At 33.1% G+C, this 27,746-nt stretch overlaps 1 protein-coding gene across 3 annotated transcripts in view; it reads left to right on the forward strand.

The window, feature by feature from the left end:
* The window catches only part of dnc (dunce), a 334,918-nt gene that overhangs the window by 42,164 nt on the left and 265,008 nt on the right, over window positions 1–27,746 (forward strand). The window contains exons 1-2 of one of the 3 annotated variants that reach the window (XM_053746313.2): window positions 18,355–18,608; window positions 23,306–23,776. The exons of 1 other annotated variant lie outside the window; for it this stretch is intronic. The gene's annotated coding sequence lies outside the window, so the exon portion shown is untranslated. Of the gene's footprint in view, window positions 1–18,354; window positions 18,609–23,305; window positions 23,777–27,746 lie in introns of those variants that run through there. One more of the 3 variants, XM_053746314.2, reaches the window with a different exon arrangement.

A 27,746-nucleotide genomic window follows, 5' to 3' on the forward strand; every position in this document is an offset into this window, starting at 1 on the left:
TTCGCTTTGCATCGAATTTGTTGTAATGATTTATTCATTAACCTTTTTAAGGCTTCGTTTCCCCATATCAATAATTTTAGAAACCTACATGAAATTTCGGATCTAATCTAGCATACTCGTATGAGCATGAAGTACATGATTAATGATAATTCATTTACAACGAGATAAATGAAACACAATTTCACTGAGGGCTATAATAAGGGTGACAATATCGTGGGAGTGGCGGCTTGGCAATCTTTTAAATTTTACAGAGGCAGCAACCATTTGCTACTAACTTTTATTAAACCTTTAATTTTATCCTGTTTTGATGTCTGATTGTTACACTTAAAAGAAGAATAATTAAAATCAGCTGAAACGAGTAAAATTTGCATATAATATTCATATTGAATTGGAGCAAAATGGAATAGCAAAATGAAGGCAGAAGGTGTAAATGGTTCGTTGTGACAAGTAATTTTATTGTGCAAGTAATTTATAAGTGCTGTCAACGTATGTAGGATATAATCAACGTTGTATTTGAATAAACTTGCTTACACTGTTAGTTATCAATAATTGCGTATTTACCTTGTATTGACTTAGAGTAAGTTTAATTTTACATAAGTACTTAGGTATATAAATAAAGACATAATTGTACAAGAACGTCATTGGAAGGCTGATTTATATCGAAACCAAAAAAATATCCTCTACGATCTGTCTACAAGTTATTTTTCTGTTATAAAAACGTTTCAGTCAAGCTTGAAATTACTTGTGCGGAACATCGTATAAATATATTTTAGGCGAGGATTTATGGCCAGACTTTTGATTAAGGTAAAAAGTGTAAGTGAAAGGTACTTGAAGCGAGTGTTAAATGTACAATAACAAAATAATATGTAGCCTTAGTACTTAGTATAATCACTAGTGCCATCTATACTGTATACAAGGTAATAGTTGTATTACATTTATTATCTGTGCCTGTACTTCTAACAATAAAAAAGACTTTTCAGTTGATTGAAACCTTTCACTGTATTTTTATTAGGTTATGGGCCCAGAGCCTTAAAATAAATAGTATTAGTGAGAAATAAGTTCAGTGTGTTCAGTTATAATGTCTACAAACTATTTAGTTAATGTTCCGAAATTGAAGGGACGCGAAAACTATGACGACTGGTGTTTCGCCGCAGAAAACGTACTCGTGTTGGAGGGAATGGCGGATAGCATAAAAACCCCTTTGTTATCAACTGCTACAGGGGATGAAAAAAAGAATGATTTAAAGGCAAAAGCAAAACTTATATTGACAATTGACGCGTCTCTTTATGTGCATATTAAACAAGCAGCTACAACTTTCGACTTGTGGAAGACCCTAAAGAACATGTTCGATGATTCGGGATATTCTCGAAAAATTAGTTTGCTGAGGAACCTTATAAGTATACGCCTTGAAAACTGCGAGTCAATGACGAGTTACGTTAGTCAAATCATCGAAACTGCTCAAAAATTGAACGGAACAGGCTTTGAAATAAATGACCAATGGATTGGATCACTTATGTTGGCCGGTTTACCAGAAAAATTCGGACCTATGCTTATGGCAATCGAACATTCGGGCATTAACATAACTGCGGATGCCATCAAGACAAAGTTATTAGACATGAGTGCAGATATTGAGGTTAAGTCGGAAAGTGCATTTGCCGCCAAAAATTTTCACAAGGATCACAGACAAGGTCGTTATGTTGGTAATACCAAAAATCAAGCTCATCAACATAATGCGCACAATGGAACGTCATCTGTCAATGTCAGTGGAAACAACATGACGCGGAAAATAATTCGTTGCTACAAATGCAAACAGATTGGACATTTTAAAAACCAATGTCCGGGTGCAGATAAAATGAAAACAAATGCATTTAGTGCAGTTTTTCTCACAAATGAGTTCAGTCAGTCTGACTGGCACTTAGATTCCGGCGCAAGCACACATATTGTATCGAACGTGAACTTATTGTCAAATACTTGTTTTCAACCGAAGACTAAGGAGATAATTGTTGCAAATAAAACGATTGTGCAAGTTTTATGCTCTGGAGACTTGCAGCTTACCACTCGTGTAGGAAATAAAGAGTATACAATTGATGTAAACAATGTTTTGTGTGTACCAAACGCTACCACGAATTTACTATCAGTGAGTAGAATAATTGCTAGTGGCAACAGAATAACGTTTAACCAGCGTGGATGCTTAATTTACAACTCACAGAATGATTGTATTGGTGTGGCAAATCTAGAAAATGGTGTATACAGACTGAATGTTGTGAAATCAGAAAATCTCTTAGTAGCTGCAGTAAAAGTCTCAGGTACTACTTGGCATAGAAGATTAGCTCATATAAATGCTAATGATTTGAATAAATTGAAAAATGGAGGAGCTGAAGGTGTGAGTTTTGATGGAAGATGTGATACTAGTAAGGCCAGTTGCATAGTTTGTTGTGAGGGAAAGCAAACAAGATTGCCATTCCCTGAAAGCACAAATAGGAGTCAGCAGATTCTAGAGCTGATCCACACAGATCTGTGTGGGCCAATGGAGAATATGTCTCTTGGGAAGGCTAGATACTACTTATTATTTGTAGACGATTTCAGCAGAATGTGCACTGTATACTTTCTTCGATCTAAGAGTGAAACATTTATGTATTTCAAACAATATAGAGAATTTGTTGAAAATCAGCAATCAAAGAAAATAAAAATATTAAGATCAGATAATGGGGGCGAGTTTTGCTCAGTGGAAATGACAAACTATTTAAAGCAATGTGGTATACTCCATCAAAAGACAAACAGTTATACACCGGAACAAAATGGTCTCTGTGAAAGAAATAATAGGTCTATAGTTGAGAAGGCACGATGCCTACTGTATGAGGCTCAATTTGAAAAATTCCTTTGGGCAGAAGCTGTAAACACAGCTGTTTATATTAAAAATAGATCACCAACATCAGGTTTGGACAAGAACACTACTCCGTATGAAATATGGACGGGCAGAAAGCCAAATTTGAGTCATCTGCGGATCTTTGGCAGCCCAGTGATGGTCCATATTCCGAAAGAAAAAAGGAAAAAATGGGACAAGAAAGCAAAGAAGATGTTCCTAGTTGGATATTCTGAATATATCAAGGGCTATCGTTTATATAACCCTGTTTCACGAGAAGTTTCTGTAGCCAGAGATGTGGTTATAATGGAAGATATTAATGACAGTATAACGTCTGTCATTGTTGAAGATGATAAACAACCTGATAAATCAACTGTTCCTGTGAGCAGTTCAGAAGATGAAGATCAAAATGATAGCACATATATTCCTGAAGAGTCTAGTGACACAGATGAAAGTTTTCTTGACACTTTGTCACCAGAAGAAAATAACATCTCATCAAGCCAAGGCGGTGACACGAATTTACCTGATAAACGTGTGAGACGTAAACCTGATTTCTATCAAGTTGCTAACATGTGTACTGAAATCTCAAGTGATCTGATTACTCTAAGTGATGCAATGACTGGATCTGAAAAAGATCAGTGGCAGCGTGCAATAACAGAGGAACTTAAATCATTTAGTGATAGTGATTCATGGGAATTAGTTGAAAGACCGGAAGAAGGCACAATTGTTAAAAATAAGTGGGTGCTGAAAAAAAAATATAATAGTGAAGGTGTAGTGCGTTTTAGGGCCAGACTTGTAGCAAAGGGCTTTACCCAGGTGAAGGGTGTAGATTTTAATGAGACTTTTTCACCAGTTTTGAAATATTCTACTTTCAGATTACTTTTAGCTTTAAGTGTTGAATTAGGATTAAAAATGAACCATCTTGATGTGCCCACTGCATTCCTCAATGGGTTTCTCCATGAAATAGTATATATGGAAATACCAGAGTGTTCTAATTTTGAAAATTGTATTAATAAAGTGTTAAGGTTAAAGAGGGCTATCTATGGCCTTAAGCAGTCGGCTAGGGCCTGGTATTCTCGTGTAGAAGACTGTTTATTAAAATTAAAATTTAAAAAATCCAACTATGAGCCATGTCTTTTTGTAAAGTGTAATAATAATATAAAGATTTACATTGCATTGTTTGTGGATGATTTTTTTGTTTTTTATAATTGTCAAAATGCCTATGAAGAGTTGAAAAATGTATTAGTAACAAAATTTAGAATAAAAGATTTGGGTCAGCTCAAACAGTGTCTAGGGATGCATGTAAATGTTTGTAAAGATAAAATTACCATAGACCAAAAGCTATATATTGATACTATTCTAAAAAGATTTAATATGGTAGATTGTTCACATTCAGATACACCAATGGAGGTTAATTTAAAATTGGAAAAAGATGTAAACAACAACCTTAATAAAAATTATCCGTATCAGGAATTATTAGGAAGTTTAATGTACCTCTCTGTGCTTACTAGGCCAGATATTTGTTATAGTGTAAGTTTTCTTAGTCAATATAATAATTGCTTTAATGATATTCATTGGAAACATCTGAAACGCTTGTTGAAGTATCTTAAGAAAACAAAATGTTATGGTTTGGTATATCGAAAGACTAATTGTAACATTCATGGTTTTGTAGATGCAGATTGGGCATCCTGTACCTTGGATAGACGGTCATACACAGGTTTTTGTTTTTTGATGTCTGGATCTGTGGTTTCTTATGAGGCTAAAAAGCAAAAAACTGTGGCTCTCTCTAGTACAGAAGCGGAGTACATGGCTCTTTCTGAGTCATGCAAAGAAGCAATTTATCTAAAGAATGTATTAAGTGAACTTATTGTTATAAATGAAAATGTGCCACTTTGTATAAATAGTGACAATCAAAGCTCTATTAAGCTGGCAACAAATCCTTTATTTCATAATAAGCGCACCAAGCACATAGATATAAGGCACCATTTTGTAAGAGATTGTGTTTCATCCAATAAAATAGAAATTAAGTATGTTTCAACTTTCGATATGCCGGCAGATGTATTTACGAAAAGTTTGGGAGCCGATAAACATTATAAATTTTTAAAATTAATTGGCATGTCTGAAGTTTAGTATTTTTTGTTTGTTTTTGGAATTTAGATTATTTTGTTAGGTCAGGCTGTTAAATGTACAATAACAAAATAATATGTAGCCTTAGTACTTAGTATAATCACTAGTGCCATCTATACTGTATACAAGGTAATAGTTGTATTACATTTATTATCTGTGCCTGTACTTCTAACAATAAAAAAGACTTTTCAGTTGATTGAAACCTTTCACTGTATTTTTATTAGCGAGAATATCCAATTTTTCACCGGGTACTATATATACGAGTACTAACATAAAAAAACATCATTGCAATTCTTTATTGTTTCTGTTTTGTAAACAAGAATCTAGATAAAATGGATTATAATTTTAATTACATTATTTTGCAAGTTGAGCCATTTACATTAATCAACATATTTTGCATTTTATTTTCCTTTTGTGGAATGTTAGTAGGACAATTACGATTTATCTCCAAAGTTAAGTCCTCGAGCGAAGTTTATGTCCACCATGAAATTTACTGGCGGACGTACCTTAGAGTTATAGCTGAGCATCTGGCGTATTTACTGTGCTATTGTAAAAAACATGCTTCTGCCCGTGTTTTTCACTATAAATGCTGTATATCCTAGTATGTAAATAACACATAAGTAACATTATGAAACAAATATGAGCTACATCCTCTTATAGTTATTACAAAAATGTAATTTATTCACCAGAATTGATATATTTAAAAACTTGCCGTAACTAGTTACCTAAGTTTTTCATAACTTCACGACATGTACGTCCTTGCTAGAAATAAGTTCTAGGTAATGTAACATGTAATTTAAGATGTCATAACAAAAGTTTGTTTCTTCTTTAATTGAGACACATAATGTAACCCAGAAACATCTATATTTCTTTAAAAAAAATACAGGAAAATGTCTCCAGACAACACCACAAAACTTTTTTTGTATCATTTAAGTGTTAATTAAGTTTAATATTCATTTAGATGATGACATAAACATAAAATGGTGGTTTGCTTGTAAAATTGTAAACCTCCCTTCTGTTCATACTTATTTAATTTCGGTTCTCGAATTTCCATTAGCCTGTAAGAAGTTGTATAATTTTGTTGTTTAAGAATCTGAATTTTAAAATAATCAACCTTTCAATGTAAGTATGTTTATTCAGTATTTTTGATAGATATTTTTCTTTTTTCAGGTAACGTAGGCACCTTGTATAATTTGGCGATAAAGATGACATCATTTTATTGTAAGTATCAGAAATATTAATAAAGACTTATGAATTAATGTTTCAACAACCGACTGTAATAATAAGTCAGAAATTTCTTATTAATGATAACATGTTTATTTCTTACTTCAGTTTTAATCAAAATAATTATTTTCTTGTTTATGAAACGCAAGTATTTTATTTAGAAATCTGCTCGCAGAGTAAATAATTAGAATATCTGCGTTTGCATTGTGAAGCAACATGGTCGTCTATTAGTGGAAGGTGGAATATTGTCATGCCGGCTACACACTATCCCTGAACAGTTAACCAAAATTTGGCGGTTCGGTATACATTGCTGGTTTTTCAAAAACGACCATACAAACTACTCAATAATTCGCGGCGGAATCTGTCCGAGTTTGGCGATAGTGTGTAACCGGCATCAAGAGATCCTTCAAAATTTCGAATGTTTCTGTTTAAGTTCACACAGCGACAGCCAACGTGGGGCGGGAAAGAGTACTAAGAATATTTGTATTAATATTAAATTTATTTAACAGTTTATATGAAAAGAAAAGATAAACAGGTAAGGTAAAGATATCTAAAAGTGGCAAATCCCCGAATCATGATTTGTCACGGCCAGAGCGGTAAATAACAAGTAAAATAATTTCGAGGTTTCGCTAAATTCAGGCTGGAAACTTTGACGAATAAAGTTTTCTTCCCTTTTACTTTAATGAAAAAGTAAGAGGGAAGATAATTATGGTGAAGGTTTAAGGAACAACTTCTGATATTTATTTATGAAATTCGATTTAATGACAAACGAAAATAGCGAACCCAAGTTTAGATTTTAAAAACTTGACTGAGCTTAGTTTAAACGTCGACTTAGTTTAGACGTCATAAAACTAAGCTCAATCAATCATGTCTTTTAGAAGAATCCCCAGATATTTTAAACAAATGTACACATTTGTTATTTCAGTATATAAGTTATTCGTTATAATAACAATTTTATAGATTAACATTTAAAATTCAGTTAAACCTGAAAAGGATAATTTTGAGTGAAAAGTTTATGCTTTGTTTGGAATCTCTTTCGATGTATTTCACCTGCGCTGGCACATTTGGATCTACTGTCATAAATTTTAAAATTCTAAATCCGCTCGAACACTTTGACGCGTAAACATTACGATCAAGCTAGCAAGGCAAGAATATAAATATTAAATAAAATAATAAGAACAGACCTAATAAGGGTCTTACCTTAAGTTTTATAATAAACTTGCTTTACTACCTACTGCCTAGTGCCTATTTACTATCCAAACCACGATAAAACCCCGACAAAGTGAATCAAATCTGGGACCTCCAGTGTACCAGTCCGGCATGATAACTATTAAGTTACAAAGGTCGTCAAATTGTGTTAAATACCACAGCGGTTAAATAATCCCGCAAGTTTAATTTCCATACGTCTCGCCTAATAAATTGGGTGGTATGTTTACGACAACTCCAGAAATGTAATCAGCGGTAACATGAATATAATCAGTTTGACGACAGGTATGCCGCTAGTTGCAGAATTGTGTTCATTTTGATTGTGTCACTTGTAAATTATCTGGAAGAAATTGGCTAAAATTGTAAATACCACATCAAATTACAGCAACACCGAGTGATACCGAGATGAATGAACGGATCAGTTATTGATCTTTATTGCTTTATGCAGCCATAACATTTTACAAAAAGTAAATTTCTGTGGGTAGGTATTACATGTTTAGTCATCTCTGACATGCTAGAGACAACATATGTGTGTTGATATTGTTGTTGATGCGGGAAGCGATTTTATTTGTTGTAAGTATATAGTAAGCTGGTAAAAGCACCTATTCATAATATTTATCTTCTAACAATTTCTCCAAGAGTTCCAAAGGTAAATTGGCAGACAATACTTAGTTAAGATAAGAGTTAAGTTTAGCATTTAGTTGAGTGCAAGAAGTTTTTAATAAATGATATTATAAATGCGAAAGATAGTTTAGCAACAAAGGGTCGATTTCATCCATTGAATTGTGGGCGTGAATAAAAGTACAGAGATCTATATTCAATCTATTGAATGTGAAACTCCGAGCATTGATGATTTATTCAAAACTTTAACAATCAATATTCGTTACCTATTTGTAACGTTATGAATGTTATTAAGTCTAGACAGAAAGCGAAGTGTTCAATTAGTAATTGATTTACCTACTAGATGCTCCGGTACGAATTATGAAATCACACATTAAATGATGGCTTAGAATAATCTCGAATCAATATTTTTTCAAATAAAAAGTACCTTGATTGACTCAGGTTTATCCGTTTGGGAGTTGTGACACACATAGAAATGATAAATGGTACACAGATACGTTAAAGTCATAAACAATGCAAGTTTACTTGGTTTCTAAGCAAATTACGTTGAGAGTTTGTAGTAAATAAAACGCATGAAGAAAAATAACTCGAACATCACACTATACAATTAGCTAGTTTCACGAATGTAGTAAGAATGTGTGTAACACGTACGAAAGCCTAATTTTCCTGATTAATCAACAACAAAACTTCTTTGTGGATTGTACAAGGATTTGTTTAACACAAACACTTTAATCGCAAACTACTCACATTGTTTTTTTAATATTAAAAGATATCGTGGGAAGTGGAGATGTAACAGTAGCAAAGCGAAACCTGGGAAAATGCTCATATGAGAGAGAGGGAGAGAGAGAACTGAAAAGAAACAACAATTTTAACAAAACAACGACACATTACTTTGCTTAGACGAGACGCCCGCCAATATGCTTGCAAATATAATAAATTAATTTGAAACAGAATATAAAGTGTTATGGAAAAATGCGCATACAATGATACAAGTTTATTTATTATTTCTCATAAACCCTACCACAAATTTGCATTAAAATTTCGCTCATATCGTTATATTTATTTAAGCTTTGTGTAAAATACCGATGCCAAGAGGTCTTTGCCAAGATTTACGATGGTAAACACCAGCGATACTCGTTTTTCTATATGTAGTCTTAACTCGGATACACAAATACCTAAAATATTTATATGAATCTTAGGTATGAATCATATCTAGACACGATTTCGTCATAATCCCATAAGACTTCGCATGGGTACAATATTGTGCATGTTATATGTAAATATATCCCTTCTTCTTGAATCACTCTATCCATTAAAAACCCACTTTAAAACTTTTTTAAACTTTGGTTTTAAAGATCTAAGCATTCATAAGGACAGACAGTCTCATCATTATACTATGTAATGATGAATAGTAAACTTTAAAGACGATATGTATTAATAACATTTAAAAAAAATCGATAAAATTACTCGATTATCGATAAACACTCGTATCGAGTCAACAGCATTGAGTGGCAACTGACAGGTCTGAAATTATGTTTGCCGTGAAATATTGAATACTAATGAAATTATAAATTGAATATCAGATAGAATCGATACATCCATAGAGCACGCATAGCGGATAAATTAATTGATTCTACCAAATATCTAAAAATTTAATTAGGACGTTTACATTCTAGATTGTTTATAATTATGCCTGTATTTATGAGTTTGACTATAATATATATTTTTTAACTTGACGTAGATTAGTACAAAATTTGGTTTAAATAATAATTATATTGTTAGTATAGATTGATAAAGACTTATATTCTCAAATATATATAATCGCAAGATGTTTGATATGGGAGGAAAAGTGTACAAAAGTTAGAGGAAAGACTCTCAGAATTATTTATCTCTCGTTATAATATAAAATATTGTCGTTGATTCATTTTAAACGATAGCCACTCTATTATTTGGAAATACCAATATGTAAAAGTTGTGGTTAAAATATCCAACATTTTGATCGTTCTATCCATGTTGCGGTTTTACTGTTTAATATAAAATTATACTTACACGTATGCTCATTTACTTCATTCAGTTTTATTTATAATTAGTTTTGCAAAATATTTTTGTTTTAATAGTCATAATATGTCATCACAGAACATTGGGACAACACTGTTGGGACACAGGCCGTTCATATGGATGGATAAAGAGTATGGGCGACTGCAAATACAACCGGGACTAACGGCTTAACGTGCCTTCCGAAGCACGGAGGAGCTCGAGATAACATATTTGTGGTGACCCATCCAATGACGATTGTGAGAGTGACTTAACCGCCACCGTCTTATACAGTCCGAGCGCGCTAACCATGCCATTGAGCTCCTCATTTACATGTTATTATGTAATTCAATGAGAAGGTCATAGAGGAAATTTCGATTGAAACATTAATGTAGTTGCCCTTAAACGAGGTAGGTAGTCGTAAAAGTCATGTCAGCTGCCTTTAGGCCACTTGAATAAAATCTGACACCAGTAATAGCAGCACCCGAAAATAAGAAAATGTAATTTTGTATATTTCATATTTAGAATTGACTTGTTGTTTTTAGGGTTACATACCCAAAGGGTAAACCAGAACGCTATTACTGAGACAGCGCTGTCCGTCCATCTGTCTGTCTATCATTCTGTCATCAGTCTGTATCTCATGAACCGTGATATTTAGACAGTTGAAATTTTCACAGGTTTTGTATTTCTGTTGCCGCTATAATAAGAAATAGAAAAAACATAATAAAATATTATTACAGAAAATATTAATACAAATCAAATATTTATTCATACGGGGCATGCATCCCATGCAACAAATGTTACTTTTTTGCTATTTTCATAGATAATGGAACCCTTGGTGCGCGAGTCCGACATTTTATTACATTTACATACGCTTATCTCTAGTAGGTACTTAATACTTTATTGATTAATATATCGCATTTATAGAGCCACAAATAAACGGAATGTCTTTGGACGACACGTGTGTTTTACACCACAGCGCTATTATGTCTGTCACCGCAAAATTCAGTGGTATCTGCAAATAAATGCAACAACCTAGAATATATTAAGCATTATTAATGTGTTCGTGCAGGTGTGTCAATACCGCTTGCTCTGCCAACGTGGACACTCTGTTAATAATGTTATCTTTGCCCGAATTCCACTAAATTGTTGATAGACATCTTGGAGAGTCTCCTATCCACATAAGGCGGAAATACATGTGCAAGCTGGTTCGAGCGAATACATTGTGCCTGCTACACACTATCGCTGAACTTACACACTATCATATATATATATCACTATATGCTCAGACAGATGTTGACGCGAATGAATAAACATTGCGTTGTTTATTGAGAGCCTTTCTTTATTTCAATTAGAAACCAGCAATGTATGCCGAATCCGTCAATATTTGGTGAACTATTTCCGATAGTGTTAGATAGTATTAGTAGGGCTAAGACTAAGCTAGAAAACAAGCGTTCCGGTGTCTGTGGCGCCCCTTTAATACTTTCACACACACTGCGACTCCTTCAAAAATATGTGATACTTATAAAATTTGACATTTATTAACTTATTATTAATAAACTAACTTATTATGATACATATATCGAAATAAATATAATAATATACCTAAATATAAACATATAAAATAAAATAAAATAAACACGCGATAAAATCTAAAATAAATAACAAATAACGTAAACTTCACAATATATATAGCCCTTCTCCCATTGCAGCGCCCGTCACGGTCCTTAATTGTTACTATTTATTGTAAACAAAGACCTGTATGATACATTAAGGAAGCAATAAATGATTTGATTTGATTTCATATTGCATGCCAGTAAATCTTCTCTTCTACTTGCATGCGAGGTACAGGTACGTGCAAGCTGGCACGCAAGTGTGTAAGCTACTGGCATTTGAATTCCGCCTTTATACGTAAATCATGGATATAATTATATGAATATTTCTGCCCGTTCCGATTCTATATTACACGATGCAAACATATATTTATATATTCTCCTATCACATAGTACATTAGATATTTTGAAATATTTGGTTGATTAATGTAATATGCAATAAATAACAATAAACAAGAATTTATGAGACAATTATTATGAATTATTGTAAGTATGAAGAGACATATGGCTAACATTTTGTATGTGCCAAAATATTATATGTGATGTAATATATGGATTCACCTGTATTGGGCAAGTTTGTTTAATATTTTCGTAGTCGATATTTGGAAAATATTATTTATATATAGAAAGACTATAGTGACTAACTAATTAGTCACTTGTAAATATTTAACGAGAAGTTAGCTTAATTGGCTAACTTGTCGTCAAACTCCCGTCAATCAAACTATAAAGAGGTCGTTGTCACGTTGTCTTTGTCTATGACGAAACATACAAACGGGACAAAAATAAATTTGCTAGGGTGCGTCACGCATCAATTGATGTGACCAAACAGTTGTCATTCGAATCGTGCAAGAATAGTCTGAGAATTGCTGAAAAAACATGAAATTTTCCACGAGCATTTTATAGAAATAGTTGACAGAATGAACTTACGAGTTATACATCATACTACTCGACAGTTTAAAATTAACAAACAGCATATTGCATTTTATATCTTGTATAGTTTTCTTGAAACTTAGTATGAATTATCTAATTTAAATAATGAATTATTTTTAAATGTTAACTCAAATGTATATAAATATTCAATTTGTGAGCAACAATTTTAAAGACATCAATTTGAGGCATTAAAGAGGTATTTCTATTCGTAGAAAGATGATTTCAAATGAAAGTTTTTTTTTGTGTATAAATGTATATTTAAATTCCTGTTACGAAAAATATGAATAACAGCTTGTGCTACTTATAATCGACACACTCATAATTCTTGTCAGTTACAAAAAACATATATCATAAGAGACATTTTGGCTACAAGTTCCCGTCTACAGGATGTCATATGCCAATGCAAATCGAGCGAGCAACATTTCATAGAAATTATGTTGACGATTGTATGATGTGTGTGCCATTAATTTGTCACAAATTGTATTATCATAAATATAAAATGATGTACAAAATATTTGGTACTTAAGGGAGCACTGAATTTAAATCATAAGTGTAATTGCATTTAGTTGAAATCCTATGAGACGTTATCAGATGAATATTGATGCCGTTGTACGACTTAGCTATTCGATATCGGCCGTCGAAAGTTTTTGAAGTCAGACGCAGTGAATCAATCATAATATGGCATTGTGACGTGACATGTGGCCATACCGCAATGTGATTGGTTCGCTGCGTCTTGTATTCGAAAACTTTTGACGTTAAATATCGAATGCCTTGGAATACAAAAAATATCGTTAATGTATTGTCCGTAATTAGGCAAACAGTATTCGACTGTCAATTCAATTATCGACTTGGCGGGGGTACTGCCGTGCCCCCAGATAGATCTTGAATCGGCAAAAATGGAATGGGGAAATACGCACGCCTGCGGTGAAGTGTCTGCATAATCTGACTCAGGCATAGCAGTTGGTTTCCACATAAGTTTTCTTTATAAGTTCTTACTTCCGGTGAATGAAAACATCGTGAGGAAACCAGTTATGTAGTTGACAATGTATCATGCATGTTATTACAATTTAAAATAAAACTGTAATTTTGTTGACGTATAATATCAGTTATTGGTCTAACTACAATAATAACCGATAACAATATGGTTTCCTAAACGGCTGACGGATAAATATTTATTCATGAGCTCTTCCCTGTTTACATTAGCTTTGATCGTGTTTGGAAGTTCATTAATCATTATAAGAGGCAGCGAAAAACGTGATTAGATAAATGCTATAAGTCGCCGTTACATAGATATAAGCATTAAATACATATTATACATCTTGCTGACTCCTAAGTAATGTGGTGACAATTGTGCGATTTTCCATGCGCGACAGATTGATGTGTTAGTACGTAAATATAAATATATTTGATTTGGGAATATTATATAACAAATGCATCAGTAAAGTTTCAACAATAAAATAACTCAAATGTAGTGATTATTCTTGAGATTTAGTTTTGAAAGCGTGTATGAAAGAATAGAGAATATTATTATTTACAAGAGCTAAATAATCTGATGTATCCTTCATAAGTAAGGTTTTACTATTTCTATCACAGATATAAAAACATATTGAAGATTTTAATGCTCTAGTCATATATTCACTTTGAATTGCAGCCTATAGCAACATTCAGCATTTTTGCTGTGACGGCGAGATTGTCATGTTAGAACAATAAGTAATTATTTAAGTTATTTATTTACTCCAGTTAATTTTCTCAATGTGGTTCCACACTTCGATAACAAAATAGCGGGACAAAACATTTAACTTAAATCTCTTTCAAATAAGGACATTTTAATATAGGTTGTAATGAGATAGTAAAAATTACAATATTTAGTTTTCATATTCCAAGATTGGTCCCGTCATTTTGACTTTAATAAATTATTGTTAATAATTATAAGCGAAATCCAAAAAATATTTTCAGGAAATTTACAGCTAAATTGATTACAATAAAGTCGCTTTTAAATGAATTATGCAGCACGCAAAATGTAGTTTGCGTCCAATTTCCGCTGTTCTCTTTGTAGTCACGTCTGGTCTCGCTCCGGAATTTATTATCTTATTTACAGGAGGCGACTCGATCAATTACTCAGTAAACGTTAATTAACATTCTAGACCTTATGGACTCAGCTCCAGTCAACGTATACTAAGATAAATTGGTGTAAACTTCTAGAGATTAACGCGTTCAAACAATGGTAGTGTCCATATATACATAGTATGGACTATATATGCTTATACATTGGTATTCCGGTGGCGTTTATAATTAGCCAATATTTGAGATTTTCGTACTTATTATATTTCTTATACCAGTAGTTATAGACGACAAGGATACCATTTGTGTAACGTTAATTATACTATTCGAAAATTTCAGTTTTTCCTTGAATTATGGACTTTATTTTACATCTTGTTAATTTCACACAATTTTATTTCAGTATATTATATTTCAAGTTGATAGATTGAAAAATTACATTATGACATTGTATCCAATTGGTGCATCACTAGAGCTTCCAATCAAATTAAAGTATACGTCAAACGACCGGCAAGGACATCATTTTATTATGTTGGTGACACTACATCTATTAATTAATATACTTATGGAATGAAAGAGCAAGCGAGAATATGTACCGATGTCACTTTAATATTTCATATTTTCAAACAACCGCGTAGGGTGTGTGTACGGGGATAATTGCTTTTTTTGTAAAATTAATTAGGCTATAGCAGACGTTGTGTTGGTCTGGAATCTTACAAAACGTATTTTTTTTATTTTTCGGGGTCAAGATAGAATTGTACAGTTTTCAAATTGACCTGGGTGTTTGATATTTATTCGTTATCATTGTTTATAGCCGTTAGGGTCCAGCTGTTGCGCAAGGGACTTTTTATCTTTATTTCGACCAGTGAAACTGATGTAGTGCAAATAGGAAAAACCTATGATACTCGTATTTATCCTAAAATTTAGAACACAGCGACCAAAACACACTTTTTATTTCGGTCATTCGGCCTCGGTCAGATTCAGATATAAATAGTGATCGATTTGGCTGCAAATTGATCGGTGAGAGGCGCCGCGATATCTACAAACGCATACATCTTCTTCACTAGACAACTAACATTAGTCTAAACATAATGTATATGTTTAGACTAATGTATGCACATGTACATAATATACTTCAGTAGTGCGTTCGTGCTTACATTCATTAAAAGTTCATTGAATACACAATTATAAGGTGAAAGAACATACAAAAGTTCAGGACCAAGTTTTGTATTCATTTTTACAATTTACAAAAGTTTTTAATCAATATAAGCTTTAAGTATATTTAATAAAAACAAACGCAACGGTCGACAATACCATCAATAGAGTTATTATGGAATGTCCTTGTTTGTTCCTAGCTTCTGCTCAGCCAGGTCTGCATGCTTTCCTACTTTTTATTGTATTTTACAGGGTCTTATTATCTTATCTTATATTATCTTATCGTTCGTTAGTTGTCGAACCATTGACTCGCACATCATTCTTGACGACATCAAGCCAGCACGTCCACAAATAAATTGATGAAATTGACTTATTTACTTATGAAATAAATCAGTTTCTATAGGCATACTAACAAACTTCGTTTAATTTTGAGACGCACGTTTTAGGAAAGAACCATTGACTCGGATGACCCAGATGTGCCAAACAAAATGGCGCTCATATAAATCTTCTAAGACGAAAGGTGTCGAAAGACACAAAGACTCCTCAATAAAAGATTTTCTCAATGTTAATTTCTACCTTTTTAGACCAGCAACGTCTTTTGCAATCGTATGTTAAACTTAGTTATTTATAGAATTTTCAACAGTTTCTAATCTAAGTTTAAGTACATTTTAGCCTTCTTTATAATTTTATTATATATGGCTCAAACTAGCTATAACATACAAAAGAAAGAAAAAGACAAGGTATCTTAGGAGATATCTATCAAAAATACTATCAAAATATATGGAACAACTGTAAAAAACAATCAGTCAATCAATTAAATTGAGACATATTGATGCACAGATGCAGTGAATGCGACTTTGTTGATGCAAATCTTGTGTAATCTCGATTTAATCGTAAATGGATTGGATTTACATATAATTGATCAGTTGCAGACTTTGTTCCCGAATAGCTTTATTATACGGGTCTATCCAATATGTTTCAAAAGAGTCTTTAATGGGCTTTTCACATCTACCATAATGCGAATGTCTAATTATATAACATCTAAATGTACTTTTTACAATTCTTATTCTTCTTATATATATATATATATATATATATATATATATATATATATTGTAATATAATAGTATATATATATATATATATATATATATATATATATATATATATAGACATGAGAAGAACTTATTATTTGAAACAACATAATACGGGTCAAGAATACAACAAATGTTTTGGAAATATTTTGAAACACTATTTTCAGTAGATGACATTAAGAAATATACTTTTGAAAAATAAAAATCTTTAAAGCCATAGTAAATAAGTGAATAAATACAAAAGCACAATTTTTAAAATTTAATTATTTTGATAAAAATAGGCATCGGTAACATAATATGTGCGTTCGTAGAGCTTTGTAGCACTTCGTAGCCAGTAACAAAAACTTTCACTATCTGCCTCTTTGTAGCACTGCTACGATGCTACGAGATATTAACTTGTGAGTCTACAAATATTATGAATTAAGTATGTAGTTTTTTGACTATTGAAGTTTTTCATTTCATAAGATTGTAAACAATGTTTTTTAGATCCTTATTTTAACTTTTAAACGCAAATGTGTAGTTTTATACAATTGCATGTCAAGGTTACATCTAGCGAGCCATTTGATACAATTATGTTTTTTTAACTCATTCAAGTTCGCGTGCTGAATATTATATCAATGGTAGAATATCATAGAAAATAATAATATTTCCAACGCGAAGGCGATTGTTGCGTTTATTAATTCATGGAGGAGTTAATAGTTAGAGAGAGTTATTTTTTATTTCTATACATTTTTATAGTACCTAGAATTCACACGTTGTGTTTTAAAAATATTCGCTTTATTAAAAATAAGGCGAATTAGGGAAAATATTTTTTAGCCCTAATTCGCCTTATTTTTATATGTACTATTTTAGGTTATACTCTATCGGTGTATCAAATTTCATCGTTTAGTATATTTAGCCTGGTTGAGTAACAAATATGCTCTCACATATATTTATGAGATTTTTATCCAAATAACTTATTTTAATTTATCATCCAAATAACTCCATTAATTTGAATTCTAAATACTACTACCAGATTGCCTTTATTGTATGGCTACTCAAGTCAAAGCAGATCATAACATTAAATTGAAACAACAAATTGACTGACATCCACACCACACGTCACGTGAATGCCGCGCGACATACATCACGGTCTCTGAAGGCTCGGCTAACACGTTCACGGCCAAACAACGGAGAAACACGCTCAATAGTGACATAACATCAAAACGACTCATAGCATAGGAAGGCTACGCAGCATCTCTATCTCCAGCGTCTACGAAACACGGGGTGAAAACCCTTTGGTGCAAAACCATAAGTGACCGCCGGCGAACAAGGTAAATGAGAATCAAGCCGGAGGGTTCAAGGGCTAGAATCGCAGATGGAGCGTAGAGGTATGGTTGTCCCGCTCGCTCGTGAGCCGGAGCGGTCGGCGCGGCGTCGCTCCAGTCGCGGTCCGCCGGCCGTCGCGACGCTCGGGGCCGCTCGCCGCCGCCTCGTCCGCCGCGTGTCATGCGGGGCTCGTGTGAGATGCACTGCTGAGCAACCTTTTTGTGCGCTCAGCTGACCCGCTCTCCTCTCCAGTGCTCGCAGGATTACTCGCTCGCCACCGCCGGTGCGCCGCGTCGCGTCCGGACTTTGTTTTGTGACAGTGCTTCCGATTTCCAAAACACTTTACAGTGGAAATACTTGCGTTTCCTAACAGTGGTATACTATCGATTCACTCGTGGTCCTTGTTTGTTATGGTTTCTGCTATGCAAAGAATTATTTTGCGCGACACGATCTTTGTTTGGATTTACGACACGACGAGATAACAGTTTAATCTAAATATCACGCGGTAAAAAACACGCATTAGCGCTTTACCCGACGTGATGTGTAAAGTGTAATTACATAAAAGAAACAAGGCCTAGTACTACACGAAATTACACACTTTACACACCAACCAATGTTTGTCCTCCTGACACGGAAGCATTAAACCGTGTAAACATTCCTCATACTCTTATTCGAAGACTTCTTAATTGAAAATGAAACGAAAAGTAAAACATTTAAGGTATATATATATATATATATATTTATGAGTTTTATTGATTTCACGAGCAACTTGTTGAATGTTTACTAAATCAGGAGAAGGGCGAATGAAAATAAACGAACCATTTCTTAATATTGTTAATATGTCCGTCGTTATCGACTAATTAATAAAATGTTAATCTATTGACACCGTCGAGTAGTTTAACTGGCCTGATTTTTAGGGATTTATCTATAAATTAGCTCGCTGCTAGATAAAACAAGATTTATGCGATTATGGCAGGTCTTAATTACCTTTCATTTGGTCTTTATCTACAATAATGTTTACAATGCCTTATATGTTAATCTCTTAAGACTATGCTCCACATATTATCATTATGTATTCTGACGCTAACTTATCTCAAATAATATTATTAATGAAGTAACACTCACTTAGCAGAGGCCTTTTATGTAGGCGGTGATAATGACTATAAAATGTTCGAATTTCTAATAGATTAAATGTTAATATTCCTAAATGTTCAGGTTTAATTTGGAAATTAGGCTAGGAAATAATACCTCTCTTATGGTTGAGTGATAAGGTCGCAATTTGAACGAGAAGGGTTTTGAAGGTTTGGCCATTTGAGGGCTTGGTTATTCGCTACGATCAAAGTGAGGCGAGTCATTCTTCCATAGTTCATTTATTGCGATGTGCGGCGGTTGTTATTATTTCGGTGGGTGGTCGCCGCAGCTGCTCACTGTAGCATGTCGTTTGATCGTGTCAAACATTTATTCTTATATCGAATTCCGAAAGGGATAATATTAGATATTGACAGTTGAAAGAACAAATATAGTAAAAAAAAATTACTAGTGAAATCATAAACTCAGAGATAATTAACATGTACTTAAATCTCACACCTAAATGGCACAGTTTGTATTTCTGCTATTTTCAACCGAACTTCATAAAGGGAGGAGATTTTATTTTTTATGTATGGAAATCAGTTTCCCTGCTTCTCTTAATTCTTCTTTCTTAGGGACCTAAATAAAACCTTGATAAGACTTAAAATCAAGTGGAACGAATTTCAATGGAGAATTCTCGGTGAAAGCACAAAAGAGCTAGTTACATGGAAAAAGATTAATTCCCATATTAAGTAAAATCTATGTTCGTGTCTGGATCCTAACAAAGGTACGAAAAAGTGGGCATTCCCACACAGCGTTCTCGACATTTTTCATAGAGAATACGCGGCATCATTTTATTGACTTGACGTCGTCGATTCGTCGCTACGAAAATAAGTTCACAATTGAACTCTACGACCGCTCAACTAGTAGTAATTGATTGGATTTAGGGTTGAAACATATCTGTGACGAACAGTATGAAATTACATATGAACAGTCACATAACTTTTTCTTTCCATGGTCTATCTAAACGATATATGGTAGAAACATACAAAGTCATTATATATTAACGTATAGTTTCACCATACCATTGTCATTAATCTCGCTATATTAGGAAAAAAGAAAATAAAAAGAATATCATAATATAAAAAAAAACTACGATACTAAAAATTCTGTGATAACCCTGAATATTGTCGGTCCATTACCGGTGCGCCCAATGTACTTATTATACCCATCCATTATTCGTCTATTGTTACGTATCAATGATTAAAATATGTAGATACGCCATTCAATCAATGGACGCAGTTTATTTTGACTGCACGAGGAAGCTATTTGACACAGTTCGCTTATAAATGTATTGGGTACAGACGTCCTCGGTTATTTCTATCTATTCACTCGTGGAAGGCAGGATGCTGGTGGGTATACTCGACCAAACAATCCGGGTATTTATCTGCACACATTTGGCTTGTTGTTTAAGTGTGCTGCAAGGAAAGTAGTAAATTAGGAAACGCCAATACAAAGAACGTGAAAAAATAAATAATTATCTACATCGAAACTGAACGGTTGTATTGAAATTTATCTAGCAAATATTTGATGTTAGAACACACCTAAGCGTATGTATCATATGATTTAATAAAGATTCAGATAAATTTTCATGGAAATTGATGTCCGTATTTTCTTGATTTGTCATTTCAGCAATATCACGTTTAGGCGGCCGGCCCTTTGTTTCGGCTTTCTTTAGCAGAGTGACAAAACTTATTAGTTGTCATTGATCTATTTTTTATTACAAGAACCTTGACCGGCTCGTCCTCTATGATGCCGAAGGAACGGTGTATAAACTATTATATTAATGACTATTATTTCATGTTTACATTAACCTTGCTCGGGGCCTTTGGAGACTATTTTGTGGTGGTTATGTTTATTTACACGACCAGCTTTTGCGAACCGGAAATCGCGAAAACACCAACCAGGCGCCAACATTTTGTGACGTCATTATTTTATATGAACTGATATTGATTAAATTTCGTATGAACAAATAAATAGGGCATTAAAAATAGGAACAATACAAACCTAAACTCAAATAGATACGTACATTATAACCATTCTACCTACTCGAGATAAAACGAAAGCAAGAGTTTCCCGAAGATCAAAATCTCATTTCTTTGGTCTTTTTTCAAATTGCTTTACCTACCCGCGCCTTCCAATAAAATGTTTCCTATGCAATGAACGAATTCAACGAATACCTTCTTAGTGCCAAAGTGGATTTGGCTGTCACATCGCGGAGTTTAGGAGGAGCGGGATTAGACACGAATTATACTATAGCTCTACAAATCTCGTAATCCCAGCTTAAAATTTATCTAAATTTTGGTATTGAATACGAAATTAATAAAATGAAGTGCTTTATAAAATAAGGATAATAAACTACAATTATTCTAAAATTATAATTTGATTTTATTATCTTTTACCAAATTCATTCTTAAATGTATAACTTTTGGTGATACGTATCTATAAAACTGAAAATGACTATATATATAACTACTAAAAATGACTCGGAGAAAACGAAGGTTGTTTGCTAGTTGGTAAACACGATAAAAATGTACAATTTTTCGCACCTATCTACCAGAGGTGACGTTTTCATTTGCACTTTATTTTTAATTTGATGTCGTCATAGTTCTCGAGTTCTAGCGGACTCAAAGGAAGAAGCTGGGAAATCCCTTAAATGAGATATAGACAGTTCTCGAGTTATACATAATATATAAAGTTATCATTTTGAAAGACGAATGCAGGACTGTTGTTATGAAATGTCCATAAACTCTGACGTGGGTATGTATAAAAATAAAGATTCACTATTATGTTGAGTGGTAATTTTTCCACAGGAAATGAAACTATTTAAACATTTCCGTTAAATATATTCCTAATAATAAATATATTCTTTTTACATGAATATTCATGAAAAACAAAGTTTCTTTTTAAAGGAATTAAAATCTTTTAGACAAATAGATGACAGATTTGTTAAAAAGTAAGTCCAACCTCACATAAAATAACATCGTATCGTAATAGTTAATGTGAACATGTCGTCACGCTAAGTATGTGGCTTCTGTGAAATAACGTGAGAACTTTAGGTGTTTATCTCAGCTTTGATATTACACAGAATAGAGGCCAAACACATTATATTCTAAGAGGATTCTACATGGAAGCCAGAAATTTCATTTTCTTTGGTTAAATTGTTGTCGGCAATAACGGCATATAAGCGCCGTATGGTCTTTTTAGTCCACAGAAGCGCTTTAATGCAGAAATAGTTTATATAACGGAATATTAGCATGAATTATTTTCCTGTTTTTTACCGTAATAGGGTAGCCCGTAGATATTTTGTATAGTTGTTTTCATACTGTAATTAGTAACTTTTTTTTGGTGGTGCCACGATAAAATCATCTAAAAACTCCGTGGAATATTAAAATGATAATATATTAAGATTATGTACCAAACAACGGCAAACCACTTAGAATTCCGACATTTCTCCCGCCCCTGTGTTCTGCGTACCCCCGAGATCCATTCCGCAGAAAGCATGTTGATTGGCCGCGAACGTTCATAAATAATTTTCAAATTAGGTGAGGCGAAACTTATTCCAATGTCACCCAAGATGAGCGCTTGAGGTGATAATATCTGAAGAAGCATTGGCCTGGCGTTCAGCCAACGAATACTTACGAAACGTCTCGACCACGTATGTATAATGTGCTTTGATCAACGACTGTCATTAAATTCGAATACATTGGCGGAATCGCCCCTTAATCATATGTTAATTAACAGCTTTGCTTGTATTACTCCACCAATTACATTGTTATACTGTAAATATTATGGCATTCTTGAATTATGGTTTACAGAGTAATTGAACTCGCTCGATAGACGCAAATGAGCTGATATAATTAATTAACATGTTTACGAGTGAAATGATAGTATATAGTAAAAGGAAACCGTAATTATTTTCACAGTGTTTATAATTTGTTCAGGTTATCCAGTGAATCAAGAAAATGGGTTAAAGTGAAAGTATGGTGCAAATAGTGATAAACGACAATATTGAAACGGTTGTAGTGAAATAAGTACAAAGAAGACAGTGCTAAGTTTGTACTCTTCAAGAACTTTCCCTGTCCTTCCCTTTTCTATCTAAGATTCTCGACTGACATATCTTAAGCTAATCTTCAAGACTGATCTTTGAGTAGTGGTAGTGTCTTCGAAAGCTGGACGTGACTGGTAAGTGCAGTGTGTTGCGAATGGTGATCACGTCGGTGTATGGTGGGGTGTGTGCACGGGTAGCGTGGGGAGTGGCGTTGGCTTGGTGGGCGCGCAATCCTCCAAGGTGGTCGGAGGCGGGGTGTTCCGTTGCTGCGTGCCCTGGTGCGGGGCGCGCGCGGCGGCGCCCGTCGACGACGCCGATTATGCGCTCAGAGAGCGCAGCCCTCAGCTCTCCAATGATGAATATGGTGAGCACGCTTCGCTGGTTTTGCACTTGGTTTACATGGAACATTCCCGGGATTGGCATGTTTTTTTGAGAAAGTAATCGTATCGACCAGATTAAAATTTTATATGGAAGGTTAACGATTTTGTTATACGTAAAACGAACTAGTTTTTATATAAATTTTGATATGTTCGGTACGATTAGGTTCTCTCATGCCAACCGCAATTAGTAAGTGTCATATTTTTCTATAACATGTTTGCCTATGAAGACCAAGTATTGTTTTATTTTCGTAGAAAATAGATGGCACAAGCGAGGATGTAACAGCAAGTTTTATTTATTTACTCAAGAGAACAAAGCCATTTCAAAGCCACGTTTTTAAGCCAACCTATGTTAAAACACTAAAATGTTGTCCCTCGAAAACTGTTTGGCTAACCATGTTGTTACAACTCGTTTATTCCGAATTTTATTTTGTTTGACTTTCGCTTTGGCAGTTGAAAATGCTTTAATGAGTTTATTTGGTTTTGATTACAAGTAGTTCTAGGGTCAAATATCGTTGTGTGGGTGAAATTAGTTTTGCTAAACGACAAGAAACGGCAAAAATCAATTTGCAATGTAAATTTGAAGTACCTTTAACGTTTTATTACTTTTAAATGTGTTTGACTTCTAACGAAACTAGTGCATTATACATAAAAACTTTTAACAGTCGAGTTTCTACTCTCGCGGCACATAAAACTAATTAGATTCAAACTATAAAAACCTTCAGCGTACTAGATTCATAGACGTTTTATGAATGGAATAAAACAGTCAATGCAATTTATTTGAAACTAGATATATTTAGATAAATTTATTTTCTAGATTATTTATCGAATTTTCCTTCCATAAAATAATTTAATTCTGCAATTAGCCGGTTAATTGGTTAGAGAAATCTTGTTTTATTCCATGATTTATCTTGGGGTGATATCGTGCTTTTCACTTTGTTTCATTTATGGTAAAAAAATGTAAGCCATTATTTATGTAATACTAATTGATATTACCTAAACTACCATTAAGTTGGCAGAGCCTACACATGACATTGCGGGCACAAACACAGACACAAAGCGCGTACAAAGTTCCCAGTTTACATTCGCCCTGACACACTTCCAACTGTAAGTTGACACAGAACAAAACCTTTTACCAGCGCAACGACGTCATGACTTTTTATATTACTCGGAAACAAAGGCAAGAAGGAAATTTCTAAGAATGTAATCAGTTCAGATATTTTGTATAAAAAATATTATATCCATCGAAGACTTGTGTGCACATACGATACAAGCTTAGTGCTTAGTTTGTGCCGTAGAATATTGTCCATTTATCTTAATTCTTCATACTAATATTTTGGAACTATCATTGCCGAGAAAAACACTCAAAAAATTTGTTCATTTAATTTTTTACGGTTTAGATCACACGGGCTGTTTTCTTCTTCTTCATCCCTTATCTTATTATTATTTTATAGTACCTATACAGATATTTCACTTGGATTGAAAGACACAGAAGATATTTATCACATATTATTGCTATTTTATTTGTATACTTGGAAATTTGACAATACAATTAAAGACAATTTTGTAGTAAACTTTGGAAGATAGAAGATCTCTCTCAAACGATCTGTTTAACAAATTTAAATTTATTTGCAATCGTAACTCTGGAGCGAGACAGGAGGAAAAGCAATTGAGCTTTAAACAGAGCATTCAAGTTCATTCGTTCCTTAATTAATTAAACAAGTATATAAAAATATTTTTACTTCAACAAATTGTTCTTCAAAAAATTATATTGTTATTTGGTTTAGTAAGAAAAATCAACAATTGAAATATTCTTTCATTTTGTTTTCCTTAGCATTAGTTACACAGACTTATAAATATAGAAGTTTGTGATTAGTTACATAAAAATGAACCAATAGTAAATTTAAAAGACATGTTCATAGACAGAATACGGAATTAAAAGTGATCTTAATAAAATGCAAAAATAAGGTAAATATCACGTAAGTAGGTAAGCAGAGGCGAAAGTAGACGGCGTGATTATTTTTTGTGAAGATTATGCTAAGTCTTGTTATTCGTTGGCCTTACAACGGCGATAAACGAGTCAGCCAAATTGAGGTTTCACGGAAACCAAATTAAATAATCTTAAAAAAATATTTCCGCTTCGTGCTGATAACTTGAAAATAAAAATGTACTTAGGTTAGATTTTTACATATATGATGTGTTACATTACAGGTTAGTTAGATTACATGATATTTGAAAATTTTTCTTTTTCTTGTAAATGGAAAATATAATTAAATACACTTTAAAAATTAACGAGTTAAAATCGCGCATTTTTTTTCAATTACGCGGAAAGCAACTTATCTTGCTTAATTGATTTTATTTCCGGAGGTTGAAATTTCAAAACTTAATTGTTTCTTTTCATTGCCTCCTAAAATAAGACGACAGAATCTGTTTCCTATTCAAACAAATTGGCAGTACAGTCGTTTACTATTAGTTATATTACCCCAACGAATAGGGAATTTAATGGCTTCGGCGCCACGTTAAACTATTGAACTATGAAGTATCTGACTGGTGCTACCTAGAAGATTAACTAGTGTGTCGATTTAATCGAGAAGTTTCCAGAATCGATGGAGTAACTTGTTATTCCAGCAGGCTCATATGTTACTTACGCCTCCTAGACTATGTGTGTCAAAGAATAAATAATTACAATACTTTTTTGATGCGAACCTATGATGAATTAACAATAAAACAATTACTTAGAGTAATAAACTAAATAAATTATAGCCATATATCTTAATTTATTTATTATATAATGTACATAGTTACATATTACTCATAATAGTATGTGTGTATAATAATGTATTAATTATTTATGTGTCTGTCACATATTTTGTTATTGACTTCTAGGCGTACTCAATACATTCTTTTAAATTCAATTATATTTAAAAAAACTAAAATATTCATAATATAAAATATTATAGGATGGTATTACAAACAAAGCCCAGCTCTGTAAAGTAGGTACAAGATGTGATTGCAACTAAAGTAGTATGAATTCAGCTTAGCATAGCCTGGAAACGTAAAATTGTATGCTGAGTGGGGCAAGCTTCTATATTTTTAGGGTCTCGTAAAAAAGTTGTAAAAATTAAACCCTGGTGGTCCCGATAGTCCCTTTATACGTCGTAATATTTCAGTTATTTTAAGTGCTCTTTCTTGATAAGTGTCGTTAGTTCGTTTTAGTATAAAATCAATAAAAGGTTATAATGTAAATGTTGTAATGTAAAATTTTGCAAGATAAAAGAATAAAATGGACCAGTGTTAAAGACTCTGTAGTCTTTGGTAAATATGGCGAACGACAATTTGAATGACACAATAATTTAAAAAAAAAGGGTTAATATGTGAGCGAATTTTTGAAAATAAATTACTTAGATTCTTGATAAATCATTAAAATAAAATACTTGCCATTTGATGAATTATCTATCTATTTTATTAGTGAATATGAAAAATCTTGTTATTTTTCATAAGAACCTGTTGATTTAAAATAAATCCATACGGAACCGTTGCTGGTATTTCGTTTCGCTCTACCGGATCCTCGTTTTTATTTTTATTGTGGCGCATACAAAAGTCAAAGGTGAACGGAGCGACAGTGCGGCACAGCATAGCTATGACCGAAACTCGTGTCAATTCTATTTCAAATGAAAATATATTTATTCTGTATAGTACATAAAAATGAGTTGAATAATTATTTTGTTTGAATATGAGTATTATTGTTTTAGCTTTATTGTTTAGATAAAATGTGAAACTTATTACATTTTCAAATATTAAACAAAACAGCATGTGTTATGATGAAATAGGGAAATCAATAGAGGAATGATGTATCATCAAGACAGTTAAATCGATTTATATTTACGTCGATATTTACTTAGTGTAAAATGGCAAGGCAATGAAGTGAGTTTAATAGAAAAGTTGAATTTGTATTGG

The sequence above is a fragment of the Plodia interpunctella genome, chromosome 6, assembly GCF_027563975.2.
Source record: "Plodia interpunctella isolate USDA-ARS_2022_Savannah chromosome 6, ilPloInte3.2, whole genome shotgun sequence".
NCBI lineage: Eukaryota > Metazoa > Arthropoda > Insecta > Lepidoptera > Pyralidae > Plodia > Plodia interpunctella.